Here is a 16,703-nt window from a genome sequence, read left to right on the forward strand (position 1 = left end):
CGACTGCACTTGCCAGCATAATAAACACTGATTTCCTATATTAAAGCCTCAGTGTGTCCTGTCTCTCTGCCTGAGAATCCAATAACAACACCCTTTGAAAAAGAAAATTGATATAAGACATATAAATTCCAACTATGTTCTGATAGTTTTAAACTAAATTAAATTCTGCAGATTACTAAGGATAGGGGAAGATTATTTTGAGTGCAAATTTGCAGGAGGCCATGGGAAAAGAAGTGGAAAAGAAAAGCTAAAAAAAAAAAAAGTTTTAAGAATACCATTATAATGAACCCAAGCAAGAGTAGTTTTCTTCACAATACACTGGTCCCTACATCAGGCCTTTTAATAGTATTTTAAACCAAAAATGTGACTTAAAATGCTAGAATGTTTTCAGTTTGATATTTTAAAATCTATAGCATTTTCCCCCTCATTTGCAGGATTCTCAGGAGTCTTCACAGGTTTAGCTAAACCAAGTGTCAGTAGCAACCCCCTTCTACAAGAAACACTGCACAAAGCAAGTATTTGGCTCTTTTCTTTAGGGATTTCTTCTCCTCCTGCTGCTTAAATGGGTCTGTTTGATCTGAAAGCCTGTGGACACATGAGAGACATCACTCGTTGCCATTCTTACTGTTTCCAACTATATTTTACATGTTAAAATGATGGGGAATTTGAATTTAAATGAGGATTTTAGAAGTGGCTGAAGCTGGTCAGAGCTGGAGTTGTTCATGGGAATGTCAAGACTGAATTAAGTTCACTGGATCAAAACCACAGTCTGTGTTCCACAGGAGCCTTTGAAAATTATTTAGAATAATACAAGTGGAGGAAAATCTGCCTTGTGCCAGGCTGCAGGCTGCTACTTAAACACATATCAAGGCAGTGGTGTACAGCTTATAGTTAGCTAGATATGGGGCTGAGAACTACAGTCTCTCCCTTCCTCCCCCCTCTTTATATATATTCTTGCTTCCCCCAAAAGAATGAGATTGCCAGTCAAAACACTATACCTGATCCTTTCTGTCCTCTTTGAAAACACTCACTTAAGCAGTTGTTTTATCTATGGAAGCTGCACAATGAATTAGTATATATAGAGAGAAAGGATTTTAAGAATGTATTTAAACTGGCATAAAGTGCTTTCTGACTGAGTTTTGTCTTTCTTGATGAAGGGATCACATTAGATCAGAAGATGCAAGAAAGGTATTCAGCCAGGAGTTGTGGAGACCAGTTAGTATGTCCCTTTATTTTTATTTACCAAGTGTTTTCCAAATAGCTTTCTCCACCACAATCACCTGGGGAATCTCTTGTTCACATGGATTAGAGAATCCAAGAATGTTATAAAAAGCATTCATTTTTAATGTCTTCTGAATTATAAAACCCAGAACATCCTGTTCTTCCTCAATGCAGGTTTAATAACTAAAATTAACAACTAGTTCAGTACTGTAGTTTTGTGATGTTCATAATGTCTATGAGATAAGGAAGTCAGCTTGGCTTATTTGTGTTTTCAGTCCTCCACAGTCCCAGGCAAGGGCAAATGCAAGATTGTAGAAGTAGGCTAATACTCTTTAGAAAGAAAATAAAAAACATACAAAAAAGGTGAGGTCAGCTGTTGCAATATTCACAGGGACCTCCTCAACTGTATTTGAAAAGGGCACCAGCCTTGTAGGATACCAACTCCAGCTAGTTGGTACTGCCCATTCTCTCTTGCCCATCTTAATGGTGGCCCTACCATATTAGACCTCTCTATAGCCAATAATGTCATCTAAATGAGAGGTCTATTTGGAGGGCCAAACAGTGGTGAACCTGGTTAATTACACATATTACAGTGCATAAGGACCCTGGTTGCAACTTACAGGGAGAAAACATCACAAGTGGTATATCACAGCTGTAGGTGTCTCTTTGTCTCTTTCCTTGCCTATCTTTCTCTCCCCTTTCAATTCCTTTCTGTATCTATCCAATAATAAATAAAAAATAAAAATGCAAACATAAAAAGATCTGTTTGTTTTTCTACCAAATTCTCTTTTGCTCCTTACTAATATTCAAGTGACAACTTTCAACAGTACTGAGCTAGCTGACTAGAACACCTGAATTGACTCCTCCATATACAAGTCACAGTTCATGTTTTATCTATGAAATAAAAGCTTGCCTGTCCAAGGACTTTATGCAAGTCCTGTGTTCTGACATTGAACAACTTCTGACTGCAAACTCTATTTGTCTTAATGTTCGATTCTTTTCAAGAACATATATTTCATTAGAGAATAAATGTTTTTTTCTCATTCCATGTATTTTCTCATCATAACCTTTATAATTATTGTTATTAAAAGAATAAAGAAACTCATTTCAGAGTGAATGTTACATGGCAGCTGGCCTTCTAACCATCTCACACATTTTACATTACTTTCATTAATTCTTGTATGTCAGCTTCATAAATAAATCAAAAATTTCTTTGTGGTCATCATTCTGACAAATGATAAAGCTAGGATTCAGGTCTAGAAATGCATTGTATATTACTCACAAGGAACAGTATCAGTTTTGCACTAGAATAAAGAGTAAACCTCATGGCAAATGAAATTTTAAACTTGGAAGATACTTTACTGGTATCCAAAATGTGACCTGCAAATTGGCAGCTTAGACAACACATTATAGTCTGTAAAAAAAAATAATAATGCTAATTTGATAGTGTGGGGGTTTGTAGAGTTATAAAGCACCTGCTTTACAGGCAGAAGGCCCTAGAGTCCATCCCAAGTACCACATGAAGCAAAATGATAAAAATGAGTAGTATTCCATGGGCAATGGGAAAACACTTTGTTGTGTGCTTTCTGTCTAACTCACTAAAAAAAATATTGATTTGTCTACCTAGACCTTTGGAATCATAACTATATTCTGCTGTTCAATTCTGTACCTCCGGAACGTGAAAGGATATGAGGTTATCTTTGAGAATACAGAATTCAAAGAAGTATTATCTGCAAAGTAAATATATACACTGAGAGTTTAAATTTTTAAATATTTTATTTATTTTAATGACAGAGATAATGGGGGGGGGGGTTTGTCAAGCTGTAGCTCAGCAGGTTAAGCGCATATGGTACTGGTACAAAACGCAAAGACCAGTGTAAGGATCCTGATTTGAGCCCCTGGCTCCCCACCTGCAGGGGGTTCGAGTCACAGGCAGTGAAAGCAGGTCTGCAGGTGTTTGTCTTTCTCTCCCCCTCTGTCTGCCCTCCTCTCTTGATTTCTTTCCATCCTATCCAACAACAATGACAGCAATGATAATAATGACAACAACAAGTGTAACAACAAGAGTAATGAAATGGGAAAAATGGACTCCAGGAGCTGTGGATTCGTAGTGCAGGCACCGAGCCCCAACAATAACCCTGGAGGCAAGAAAAGAAAGAAAGAAAGAAAGAAAGAAAGAAAGAAAGAAAGAAAGAAAGAAGAAAGAAAAGAATGAAAGACCAATAATCCTGGAAGCAAGAAAAGAAAGAAAGAAAGAAAGAAAGAAAGAAAGAAAGAAAGAAAGAAAGACCAATAACCCTGGAGGCAAGAAAAGAAAGAAAGAAAGAAAGAAAGAAAGAAAGAAAGAAAGAAAGAAAAGACCAATAACCCTGGAGGCAAGAAAAGAAAGAAAGAGAGAGAGAGAGAGAGAGAGAGAGAGAGAGAGAGAGAAAGAAAGAAAGAAAGAAAGGAAGGAAGAAAGAAAGAAAAAAATTAAGAAAGAAAGATCAGAGCACTACTCATCTCTGGCTTATAGCGGTCCTGGGGAGTGAAACTGTGACCTCAGAGTCTCAGGCATGAAAGTCTTTTGCATAATTATTATGTTCTCTCCCTAGCTCAGGAGGTTAATTAAAACAAACAAAGAAAGAAACAAGAAAAATTAAAAGTTACTTTTGAATAATTTCAATACATACCTGACAATTTCTGAATGTACATAAATTGTTTTACTTATATTGTTCATATGTATATGTATATGTATATGTATATGTATATGTATATGTATATGTATATGTATATGTATATGTATATGTATATGTATATGTATTATGTATTATGTAGTTGACACTAGAAGTATCAATATGTGAAAACTCATGGAAGCTTTTATAATTAGTTGTTTAATAGGACTGGATACTGGCATACCAGATGAGCTCAAATTTATCATGAACAAGGCCCCATATTAAAGCCCCAGGTTTCCACCTACAGCAGGGAAGATTTATCAGCAGTGAAGCAGTGCTACAGATGTCTTTTTATCCCCATCTCTATCTTCCCTTCCCTTTTCAATTTATCTCTGTCATATTAAATAAAACAAAAGGGGGGAAGGATATCCTGCATTTGTAGATTTTCCATGTAGACACCCAACCCCAGCTGTAACCCTTCTGGTAATAAGTAAATAAATAATGTTTTCATAGTTAAAAGAAGAAAGTTGTTAATTTTTAACTTTGATATTCTAGATTTTTTTACAGTCTGACTTATATCACATCTATTACTTTATATTTAAATATTATTAATTAAAAACTAAGTTTGCATACCTTAGAGACAGTAGTCTCATTGCCAGACCAATACAATAAATTTAATATTACAATCACTTGATTCACACAAATATTTTTCTTTCACAGAATATATAAAAGTTGTTAACACTGATACACAGGTGTGAAATGTCACTGTATCTAAAGAAAGAACAGGCATAACTTAATTGAACAAACTTCATTGTAAAAAAATGAATCATCTCTGAGTCTTCAGTGGGTTATAATCTTTTTTTTCTAGCTGTTGAAGATTCTTGTCTCTGTGTTAACTGCTGACTAATCAGGGTGGTGGTTGTTAATTGGGGCATCTGTGAGAATACCTAAAAATAAGACAACAGTGATGTTTCACAAGATGATAATTCATGAGAAATTTATCTAATTCTATTTGATATTATACTACTTAAAGTAGAAAATTTGTCAAACTTGAACTCAGTCCTCTCAAACTCCACTGCTGCTTTATCAACTAAACTTACACAGTATTCTAAATTAACAGTGTTTATATCAGGAGTAGACTCTATCTCAAGAAATCACATTCTTTACTCATTACTCATTACTAAAAAACGATATTCATTAAAATGTTATCATTATTTTGAAGTTGAGTGATATCTGCAGACTCAATTTCTTTTATTTTTACTTTTACTTATTTATTTTACTTATTGGATATAGACAGAGAGAAGTTGAGAGGAGAGAGGGAGATACAATGATACCAGCAGCTCTGCTTCACCACTTGCAAAGCTTTCCCCCCTGCAGGTGAAGATCAAGAGCTTGAACAAAGCCCTTGTGAGTTGTAACATATACACTCAACTAGGTGTGCCACTGCCTGGCCCCCAGATTCAACCTCTGATTATAGTTCTCTTGCCACTTCTAATATATCTTCATTTAGCTGTTCCATTCATCTTGTCAAACTCCAGTTCATGTTGATATTTTCACCTTTCACCTCTATTCATGGATCATAAATGTCATTAGTGGTATCTAGAAAGGTGAATCCTTCCACAAGATTTTTAGCTTACTTCATCTGTATTTATAACTTTTATTTGCAGCAAATTGTAGCAGTTATAGCTTTATAAAGTGTATTTCTTCAGTAACTAGACTTAAACGAGGAAGCCACTCCTTAATCATGGGTTACAGGATGAATAATAAATTAGCAGACATGAAGAAAACGTTCAGGGCCAGGTTGATGGTGCATTCAGTCAAGCACATAGCACTAAGTCCAAGGACCTGTGCAAAGATACGGTTCAAGCCCCCAGTCTCTCCACCTACAGGGAGGGGAGGCTTCACAAGCAGCGCAGCAGGTCTGCAGGTGTCTATCTTTCCCTCTTCCTCTCTATCCCCCCTCCTCTCTCAAGTTCTCTGTCCTGTCTTATAAAATGGAGCAAATGGCCATCAGAGCAGTGGAATCATAGTGCAGGCACCAAGCCTCAGTAGCAATGTTGTAGGCAAAGAAAAAAAAAAATCTATGTCCTTGTACATCTTCTTCACATCTCTAGAGTAACCAGGTGCAATGTCAACAAAGCAGTCACACTTTAAAGGGAAACTTTTAACTTTTTTTCTGAACAGTTTCAACAGTGGACCTAAACTATTTAGTAAATTATGTTGTAAATATGTATGCCATCATTGAGTTTTACTGTCCCATTTATTAAGTACAGATGAAGTAGACTAAGCACAATTTTTAAGGAACACAACACTGTTGTAATGATAAAATGAGTATTAGCTGTAACTTAAAGCTAGCTGCTTTAATCCCCTAAGGAGAAAGTCAGTTTCCCAGTCTAGTGCTTCAAGTCAAGCATTGTCTTCTTCTCAATAGCCATAAATATCCTAGATAACAACTTTTTCTAGTATAAGACTTTATCATCTACATTGAAAATCTGTTGTTTGATGTATCTACCTTCATCAATGACCATTATCTCCACTGTTAGGAAAACTCATTGCAGTTTCTAAGTTAACACTTAGCTCTTCTCCAGCTCTTCTCCTGGCACTTTCATCTCACAGCAAAGACTGCTTATACCTAATGCATCAGCCTCAATTAACTTCAAACTTGTCTTCTGTAACTTCCTTACCTCCTTCAACTTTTATATAATTGAAGAGAGCTAGGTCTTTGCTTTAAAATAGACTGTTTTAAAATGAATGTTGTGGCTGGTGTTGACATAGCCAGTCCACTAAACTTTCTCCATGTCAGCAGTAGGCTGTTTTACTTTCTTATCATTTATGTGGTCACTGTAAATAGCATATCTGATTTTCTACAAAGACTTTTTTCTCTTTACATTCACAAAACAGATAACCTGTGAAACTGGTTAACTAACCTAGTCTTTGGCCTACTAACTTTGGACTTGCCTACCTCTTTATACTTAATCATTTCTAGTTTTTAATTAAGATGAATGATAGATGGATCTTTATCTGAAACACTTAGAAGTCACTATGAGGCTGTTAACTTTTTAATATTGTTGTGTGTCAGGGAAAAGGGAGGCCTAAGAAGAGAAATAGACACAGGGAAAATAACTTATTGTGAAGCAGTTAGAAGACACTTTTTGGAGGGAGGGGAGGGCACAAAGTAGCCGTATATATATGCCATTTTAACACTCTTGGGTCAAGTATTTCATTCTTTTATCTTTCTAATTTTTAATGCCACTGGGGTTATCACTGGAGGTGGGTAATTGCACAATGAATCTACCACTCCTGATGGTGGTGGCATTTTTCTTCTTTTCCTTCTTCTTCTTCCTCTCCTCCTCCTCCTCCTCCTCCTTCTTCTCCTCCTTCCTCTTCTTCTTCTACCACTCCTGATGGTGGTGGCCTTCTTCTTCTTCTTCTTCTTCTTCTTCTTCTTCTTCTTCTTCTTCTTCTTCTTCTTCTTCTTCTTCTTCTTCTTCTTCTTTTTCTTCTTCTTCTTCTTCTTCTTCTTCTTCTTTTTCTTCTTCTTCTTCCTCCTCTTCCTCTTCTTCTTCTCCTCCTTTTCCTTCTCCTCCTTCTTCTCCATCTTCTTTACCCTCTCCTTTTTCCTCCCCCTTCCTCTGCCCCCCTTCCCCACCTCCGTCTTTTCCTCCTCCTTCTCTCTCTGTCTCTCTTTCTCAAGACAGAGAAAAATTGAGAGGGATGAGGGGATACAGTGCAAGAGAAAAGGATTCCTGCAACACAGATTCACCACACATGAAACTTCTGCCCTAAATGTGGCAACCTGGGACTTGAACCTGGGTCCTTGTGCATGGTAACATGTGTTCTCTACTGGTAACACCAATATCATGTCCCATTATTTCAGTATTTTAGTATTTTAGTTCAAGGAGAGCAAGATGGAGACACATACATGCACACCACCATCACCACCACTACCAACCACCACACCATACTACCATTTGTGAAGCTTCCCAGGAGTCATGATACATCTATATGTTTTGGAACTAAAAGTTGGGGTCACATGAATTGCAAGGAACTTTATCAGCTGAGTTATTGCTTGACTCTACAAAACATGTATCTGCTAGCATCATTATCTTTATGCCCACTCCAAAAAATTACAAAATTAATTGCAAAAACCACTGATTACCACGACAGATGATGAAAAAATTTGTAGTGTTGAAATTACTAAAATGTCACCAAAAGAAGTAAAGTGAGGATATATTGTTTAAAAGTGTCCCTGATGGACTAGTAACACAGTATTGCTACAAACTGTCATTTTTGTAATAATAAAATAAAAATAAACAAATAAACACATAAATCAAGAAACCACAATAAAACACGGTATTTAACGTCATTTTCTCTAGGTCTTATTTTTTTTGAAGATACCTAGTATTGAGACTAATTGTACTTTATTGTAAATATTTCAGTTTCTAAAACTAAAGAAAATCAGGAGCTAAATTAAACTAATTGTCATTTCCTCAAATATTGGAATATATGTTGTGTTTTCTTTGGCCTAAACATTATAATTAACTCCTTCATGTTTTATTTGCATAAAATCCAGATCCTCAGGATTTTCATTCTTGAGTTTATGTCCTTCTAAAATGTACTACCTAAAAGATAAATAAATATCTAAATATCTGGGGTCTTTGCCAGAACAGTTAAAGCTGATTCTTAGGGAGCGGGAGTGGAAAAAAAAAAAGCTGATTCTTGTTTGTTTGAGGTGATGTTTGACTATGAAAACAAACTGACCTACAATTCAGACATTTCTTCTAAACTTAAAATCAGCTAGTAAGCAAACTTTTCACTTAACTGTGATAAAGCTAGATCCTAATAACAGCCCCTTTTGTATAGCTGATTTGATTATTTTAAATCTAAACATATTCTCTTGTTTATTTCACTTGTGTGGGTCTATTATTATGAAAGGGAAATATTAATTCTGCTTTGCTCTTGCCCCAGTAAATTAAATATTATTTCAGCATTATGTTCCCCAAAATATAGTAATAGTAAAAGTTAATAACAAATCATTAACATAATTTTGTTAACCACTTTAAGTGATGTTCTATTCTCAAAACACAAGTTTTCTAGTAATATATTCCAGAATTTGTCATGAATCAAAAATATCAACAACCTGTTATCTCTCTTTGTGTTTTTACCATTTAAACATATTCTATTCATTGCTTCACCAGATTTTCATAACTCTTCGGGGGTTATGAGTAATGGCTTCCTAGTAACATCTAAAACTTATTTTGGTATCTTGAAGTAAGCTAAAAACAAAACACAAAAATGGGGAATTTAAAGAAAATAGATGATCTTTAAGTTTCTGTCTCATTTATCTGTGGATCTTATTTCCTTTTTATCATCTTTGTTATATCTATTTTCAATTGAAGACCATTCTTTTGTGGAGACATAACAAAAACAAACAACAACAACAAAACACTGCAAATAGTGCTTTTTATTTCTTTTTTGTATTGGTAATTTAATAATAGTTTAAAATATTAAAATATATAAACATATTGAGGAATAGTTCTGCACCCATACTAAAGTTCTCCATCCCTTACCCCACCCCTGTCCAACCCTAGTGATAATGACCATAGCTTTCAGAGAGTCTTGGAGAAAGTTTAGCTTTTTAGCTTTTTTTTTATAGACACGTTTATGTATTTCAGATTTCTATGATCCACAAATGAGTGAATCCCTACTATAATTATTTATCTTTCAACTCTTTACTTGCTTCACAAAACAGAATCACCTCCAGTTCCATCCATTATATCCCAAAGGACTCAATTTCCTCTTAGGCACTCCCTTTATAATTTTTGTGCATTTCGTTTATTTTTAATTTCCTTCCTGCTGTTATTCCCGTTGCTCTGTGTCCTGCCTACTTATTTACCTGTTACCTGAGGATTCCAGATCCTCCAAATTATTAGAGGATTCTTTGTCTTCCAATGTCATAGATATGATCATGAGGGCTATAAAAACAACAATCATGAAGATTTATTAGAATTTTATTGTTGGAAATCAGAGACAGCTGGAAGGGAAGAAGCGAGGAGAGAATGTCCAGTCTTGTCTACTCCAAACGTTGGCCCTTAGCCTAGAGTTTTTATAGTCTAGCATACTATAGGGCCATCTTTCAGCTCTTCTCCTTGTTTTATAATCTAGCTTGCATTACTTTCCAGGTTTTATCCATGTCTTTCATTTGAAGATAGTTCTTACAGCAGGGGTCTCTGAAAAAAAAAAAAGTTTTCCCTTTACCTTTTCTTAGCAGCAACTTACTAGTTCTTTTTTTTTTTTTAAACCTACTTGTACATTTAATTTTCAGGCCTATAGTGACCTCTAGTATATCCTTTTCCCATTCTACAAGTTATTGTCTCATTCCTAGGAAACTTCATCTATCTACTTAACAATTCTAATGTGAGGGTTTTATCTTGCTGAAAATCAATAAGAGGCCGGGTGGTGGCACACCTGGTTGAGCACACATGTTACAATGCACAAAGACCCAAGTTAGAACCCCCAGTCCCCACCTGCAGGGGGAAAGCTTTGCAAGTGATGAAGCAGAGATGAAGTATCTCTCTCTCCCTCTCTGTCGAACCCTTCCCTCTCAATTTCTGGCTGTCTCTGTTCAATAAATAAATAAGTAAATAAGAAAAGCAATAAATATTTCAAATATTTTCACTTTCTTATAATTATTTAGCAACCTTTAAAAGATAATTTAATTCAATAATCTAAAATTGAAGTAATTACTCTTTTCCTCCTTTTGCACATTATTTTACAATTAAAAAAATAGATAAGGATGGGAGTCGGGCTGTAGCGCAGTGGGTTAAGCGCAGGTGGCACAAAGCACAAGGACCGGCATAAGGATCCCGGTTCCCGGTTCGAACCCCGGCTCCCCACCTGCAGGGGAGTCGCTTCACAGGCGGTGAAGCAGGTCTGCAGGTGTCTATCTTTCTCTCCTCCTCTCTGTCTTCCCCTCCTCTCTCCATTTCTCTCTGTCCTATCCAACAACGACAACAATAATAACTACAACAATAAAAAAAAAAACAAGGGCAACAAAAGGGAATAAATAAATAAAATAAAAAAATAAAAAAAAAATAGATAAGGATAGAGAAGCAGAGAGGCAGATAGAAATAATAAAGAGGGTATACCACTGAAGTTTCCATCAATGAGGTGAGGGCCAGGCTTGAACCTGGGTCAAGTGCAAAGCAACACATTATCCAAGTAAGCTATTATTGTATAATTTTATTTTGGTTAATGACACTACAATTTTACCAGTTAAACTAAGATAGAAATTGGGAGTGGTTCTTGACTCATTTATCCCTTGGTGCTTTATTTCTAAACAAGCAAATCCTCAATTATCTCTTAGTATTCTCTCAAGACAGCCCGTTCCCTCTATCATCTTTGCCACTGAGTTGGTTTAAGCCTGTAGAGTCCCTTTTCCTGGTGAATTGCTAATGTCTCTTTAGTAATGTGTTCTGTTCCAAATAAACACTTCTAAACATTGCCAATTTGGTACCCTTTTTTATAAGCATATTCAGTACAAAATGTGCTTCCCCCCCCCACCCTTTTTTATCTTTATTGGATAAAGATAGCCAGAATTTGAGAAAAAAGGAGGTGATAGAGAGGGAGAGAGACACTTCAGTCCTGCTTTACCACTCACAAAGATTCTTCCCTGGAGATGGGCACTGGGGGCTCAAACTGGGGTCCTTAAGCATTGTAACACGCTCTCAACCAGGTGCACCACCACCTGGCCCCTAAAATATGATTTTCCCCTCTTTTGGCTTAAATCCCCACCCCCCTGAAATCTATCCAGAAATGAATTTTTTAACATTTTATATAAAATTCCTTTTCTCCCTTAAAATCTATTATAAAAAGTCTAATTACATGAGAGAGTCAAAGGTGGGGGGAGAGACCAGGGTACTACACAGCTTTTCTTTTTGTATTTTTATTTATAAACTGGCAACACTGACAAAAACCATAGGCTAAGAGGGGTATAACGTCACACAATTCCCACCATCAAAACTCCGTATCCCCTCCCCTCCCCTGATAGCTTTCCTATACTTTAACCCTCTGGGAGTATGGACCCCGGGTCATTATAGGGTGCAAAAGGTGGGAGGTCTGGCTTCTGTAATTGCTTCCCCACTGAACACTGGCATTGGCAGGTCGATCCATACTCCCAGCATGTCTCTCTCTTTCCCTAGTGGGGCAGAGCTCTGGGGAAGTGGGGCTCCAGGACACCTTGGTGGGTTCATGTGCCCTGGGAAGTCTTGTTGGCATCTGTTCGTATTTGGAACCTGGTGGCTGAAAAAAGAGTTAAGATATAAAGCAGAACAAATTGTTGACTATTCATGAACCTAAAAATTTGAATATTTCAGATGAAGATTTGGGATCTCCATTTTGGAAATAGCTAGTAGGTCTATTTTAGATATATTTCAAGACACCCATGACTTTTCTAGTTTTTGCCTGAGCCTGACATCTGATACTGAGGTGGACCCAAGTTATTGTCTGGAAAAGTAATTTCATTGCTGGAAAAAAAGGCTAGAAAGCTTGACTAGGGAAGACAGTAGCTCCCAAATATGGGAAAAGTGTATAAATATTGTTGACTGTAAACCCCATCAATTTGAATTGGGGATCTATATTCAGCATAGGAGCCTATGTGATCTCTGCATTCCTGTAGGTCCAAGCTCGCATTCTGTGGTCATGAATAGGAACATTTCAAGTTGCAGCAACTTCAGGACCCACCTTCCTCAGGTGGAAGATAGAGTATGTTATCCAACCTCACTTTCAGAGGATGGAACATTCTCTACCATTGTTGATCCAAGTTGAGGGCAAGGTCCTATGGGGGCCCACAAAGAGGTCCATAATGTTGTTATTGATGATGATGGTGACAATGAAGAGAGGGATCTATTCAAGCTTTAGACTTGGAACCATAAAGAAAAAAGTTCTTCTGGGTACCTTTATCTGACTTTTCTCTGCTCCAGCTTTTTCTACTTTTCAATAAAGTTCTATGTTAAATCAACACAGTTAATTCTTACCAAAGGCTAGTTTAGGGCCCACTGCTACCCTAAGGGATTGGACTTCCTTACTAATACTTCTTCCTCTTTATGTATTCATTTGTCTATGTTATGATCTAACAAAACTAGATTGGCTACTCCTTTTAAATGATCAGTGGACCCTAAAGATGTTTCTGTTGCACTAATTAAATTACTATTTTATGTTTTTTGTTTTAGATTGGATACAGAAATATGATGTTTGATGAATTCAGGAAACTTCAAACTACATTAGGGCAATGCTGTTAAATCTTCTCCCAGCATCCAGGAAAGCATCAATAACATAAACTTCACAAGTGGATAAATTGACTTCAGGTGAACTTTTAGTCTAACTTTGTGATTTTCAGATTCATAAGATGCATATTTATTATAGTAAAATGCTAACATTTTAAAGATTGAAATTATACTGGCATAATGAATAGGAAATAAACATAAAGGACAAATTTTGTTTTAAAAATCAGGTATCTTTTTAAAAATAATTTTATTTATTATTAGATAGAAATTTATAGGGGTGGAAGAGGTAGTGAGGGAGAGAGACAGAGACACCTGCAACCCAGTTCACAACTTGTGAAGCTTCCCCTCTGCAGGCTTCAAAACCTGCATCCTTGTGCACTGTAATGTGTGAGCTTACCCAAGTGTGCCATTGCCTGGCCCCTAAAAATTAATTATCTTTAAGTAGGTGGATTTCATACCAACTTTAAACTCTCTTTTAAAATCTCATTGATGTTTTCATTTCTTTAGAATTTAGGAATAAATAATATATATTTCATGATTTAAATTCACTATATGAATGGATATTTCAAGGTTGAATCTTTGATAGGAGAGTTATTTGCATTTCCCAGGCATGCTGAGAATTCTAGGCTCTGGATACTCGAGTTTTCAATGTAGCAGACTGTTGAACTCTCTTACTCAAGTGAAGGGCACTTAGTGTAAAATGAGTGTTAAGAGGGCATGACAATTCCAAAGTTTCTAGGGAGAATAGTGTTTGTTTTCCTTTAAGCTAAATACTTAATTTGTCATTTAGTTTCACGTTAACTTCATGGTTCTACAACCTAGGGTAGAACAGAGAAGAGTGATAACATTCAGTGAAATGGACAAATATACTAGAATAAGAAATCCTGTTAAAATGTTAAATGTATTCCCCAAGGCAAGCGATACTATAATTATCATAATATACTACCTCTCTCATATTGCTGTGAAGTACAAAACACAGAAACCAACCTACCTTTAATTAGCTGTGTTTAGTATTTTTATGGCCACTGAACATAGTATTCACATTACCATATATTAACATATAATTTGCATATGCACCTCAAGGTATTTGGTTTTATTGCCATTAACTTTTGTGGCCTTATTTCAGTAATGACTCTAATGGAATATAAAAGAGATTTCTGTCTCAAATCACTTTATAATCTTGGGCATTTCACAATAGAAAGTTCCATGTTTAGTATAAAATTATTTTTTTTACTTATTTTTATTTTTTTAATTTATTTTTTATTTAAGAAAGGATAAATTAACAAAACCATGGGGTAGGAGGGGTACAACTCCACACAATTCCCACCACCCAATCTCCATATCCCATCCCCTCCCCTGGATAGCTTTCCCATTCTCTATCCCTCTGGGAGCATGGACCCAGGGTCCTTGTGGGTTACAGAAGGTGGAAGGTCTGGCTTCTATAATTGCTTCCACACTGAACATGGGTGTTGATTGGACACAAATGCCAAAATATTAAACAAGATCTTGGCCAACTGGATACAGCAGCACATCAAAAAAATTGTTCATCACGATCAAGTGGGATTCATTCCAGGAATGCAAGGCTGGTTCAACATACTTAAGTCAATCAATGTCATTCACCACATCAATAAAAGCAAAGCCAAAAACCACATGATTATCTCAATAGATGCAGAGAAAGCCTTTGACAAAATCCAACACCCATTCATGCTCAAAACTCTACAAAAAATGGGAGCAGATGGGAAATTCCTCAAGATAGTGGAATCTATATATAGCAAACCTACAGCCAACATCATACTCAATGGACAGAAGCTGAAAGCATTCTCCCTTAGATCGGGGACTAGACAAGGCTGTCCACTGTCACCATTACTCTTCAATATAGTATTAGAAGTTCTTTCCATAGTATAAAATTTCTAAATCTTTACATGCCATCTAACATGGTCAATGATTCTAGGTATTTATATGGTAAATCCTTAAAAGATGCCTAAATTAAAACATTCACTTGAAACCTGAGTTCAACAAAGAATATATAAGAGAGATATATTTCTTAAATTCTAATAAAGCTGTGACTCATAGAAAGTGACTCATTGGAGCAAGGTGGTAGCTGACTTAATTGGTTGCTCATGTTAACACGCTCAATTATCAGGGCTTGAGCTATTGATCACCACCTGCAAGAGAGAAGCTTCACAAGCAGTGAAGTAGATCTGCAGGTGTTTTTCTCTCTCTTTTCCTTTCTTTTTTTTCTTTCCTTTCCTTTCTTTCTTTCTGTTTGTTTTTTCTCACCCACTCCTCTCAATTTCTCTATATCCTATTTAATAATAATTAAAAAAAAAACAGGGGTCAGTTGGCGGAGCACCTGGTTGAGCACATATTACAGTGTATAAGGACCCAGGTTCAAGCCCCTGTTCACCACCCGCAGGGAGAAAACTTTGTGAGTAGTGAAGCAGATCTGCAGGTTCCTCTCTGCCTCTTTCCCTCTCTATATCCCCCTTCCTTCTTCATTTCTATCTCTACCCAATAAATAAACAAATAAATATATTACCAAATAAATAAATATAAAAGAAGAAACATTTAAAAAAGAACAAAGGGGGTGGGGAGGGATAGCCACTGGGAATGATGGACTTCCTAGTGCCGGGACTGAACCCAGAAATAAACCTGGTGGGAAGAAGAGAGAAAGAAAGAAAGAAAGAAAGAAAGAAAGAAAGAAAGAAAGAAAGAAAGAAAGAAAGATGAAAGAGCAAGGAAAGAAGGAGGGAAGGAAGGAAAGGAAAGGAAATGAATGAAAAGAGAAGAGGAGAAGGGAAGGGAAGGGAAGGGAAGGGAAGGGAAGGGAAGGGAAGGAAAGGAAAGGAAAGGAAAGGAAAGGAAAGGAAAGGAAAGGAAAGGAAAGGAAAGGAAAGGGAGGGGTGGAAAAAAAGGAGAGGAAAAGGCTCAACAAGCAGACCACAGAATTTACATATATGAGGCCCTAAACTGGAGAATCTCCACAGTGCATCTGCCAAAGAAGTACTCTGATTCTCTTTTACTTATAAAATAATGGCATTTAAAAAAACAAGTAAGATTCAGGGCATAAACTGATTTGAGTTTGCTCAAAGCAAAGTTTCACACACATTTAGTGAATGACTCTTGCCAGTCTATCAGCAGCTAAAGATTTAGAGAAAGAAAAATAACAGCTGCAACTAGAGAATTTGAAGAAAGGTCAGAGGTCACTGCCTGCATCTGCATTCACTGGGAGACAGAATGGAAAACCAAAGGGTCCCTCTTTGTTGCAAGTCATCACTATTTTTGAAACTGCAGATACTGACTTAATTACCAGTGTTCCCTTTTGCTCTGGGGTGTTGTGGCAGGCTATAAATCAATACCTAAGGTCACATTGCTAAATGTGCAAGGAAAAAAATTAGTCTTTCTCTCTCTTAGAAGCATTGTTTTGTGTTTCTTTCTTGGTGTTACTTTCAATATCCAAGAGAAAATAGACGCCAGAGTCATTTACAGGGGCAGTCAGAGTGGTGAAAACTGAATAGAAAGTAGGACTTTTGAACTCTGGGCA

Source organism: Erinaceus europaeus, chromosome 4, assembly GCF_950295315.1.
Source record: "Erinaceus europaeus chromosome 4, mEriEur2.1, whole genome shotgun sequence".
NCBI classification, from domain to species: Eukaryota; Metazoa; Chordata; class Mammalia; order Eulipotyphla; family Erinaceidae; genus Erinaceus; species Erinaceus europaeus.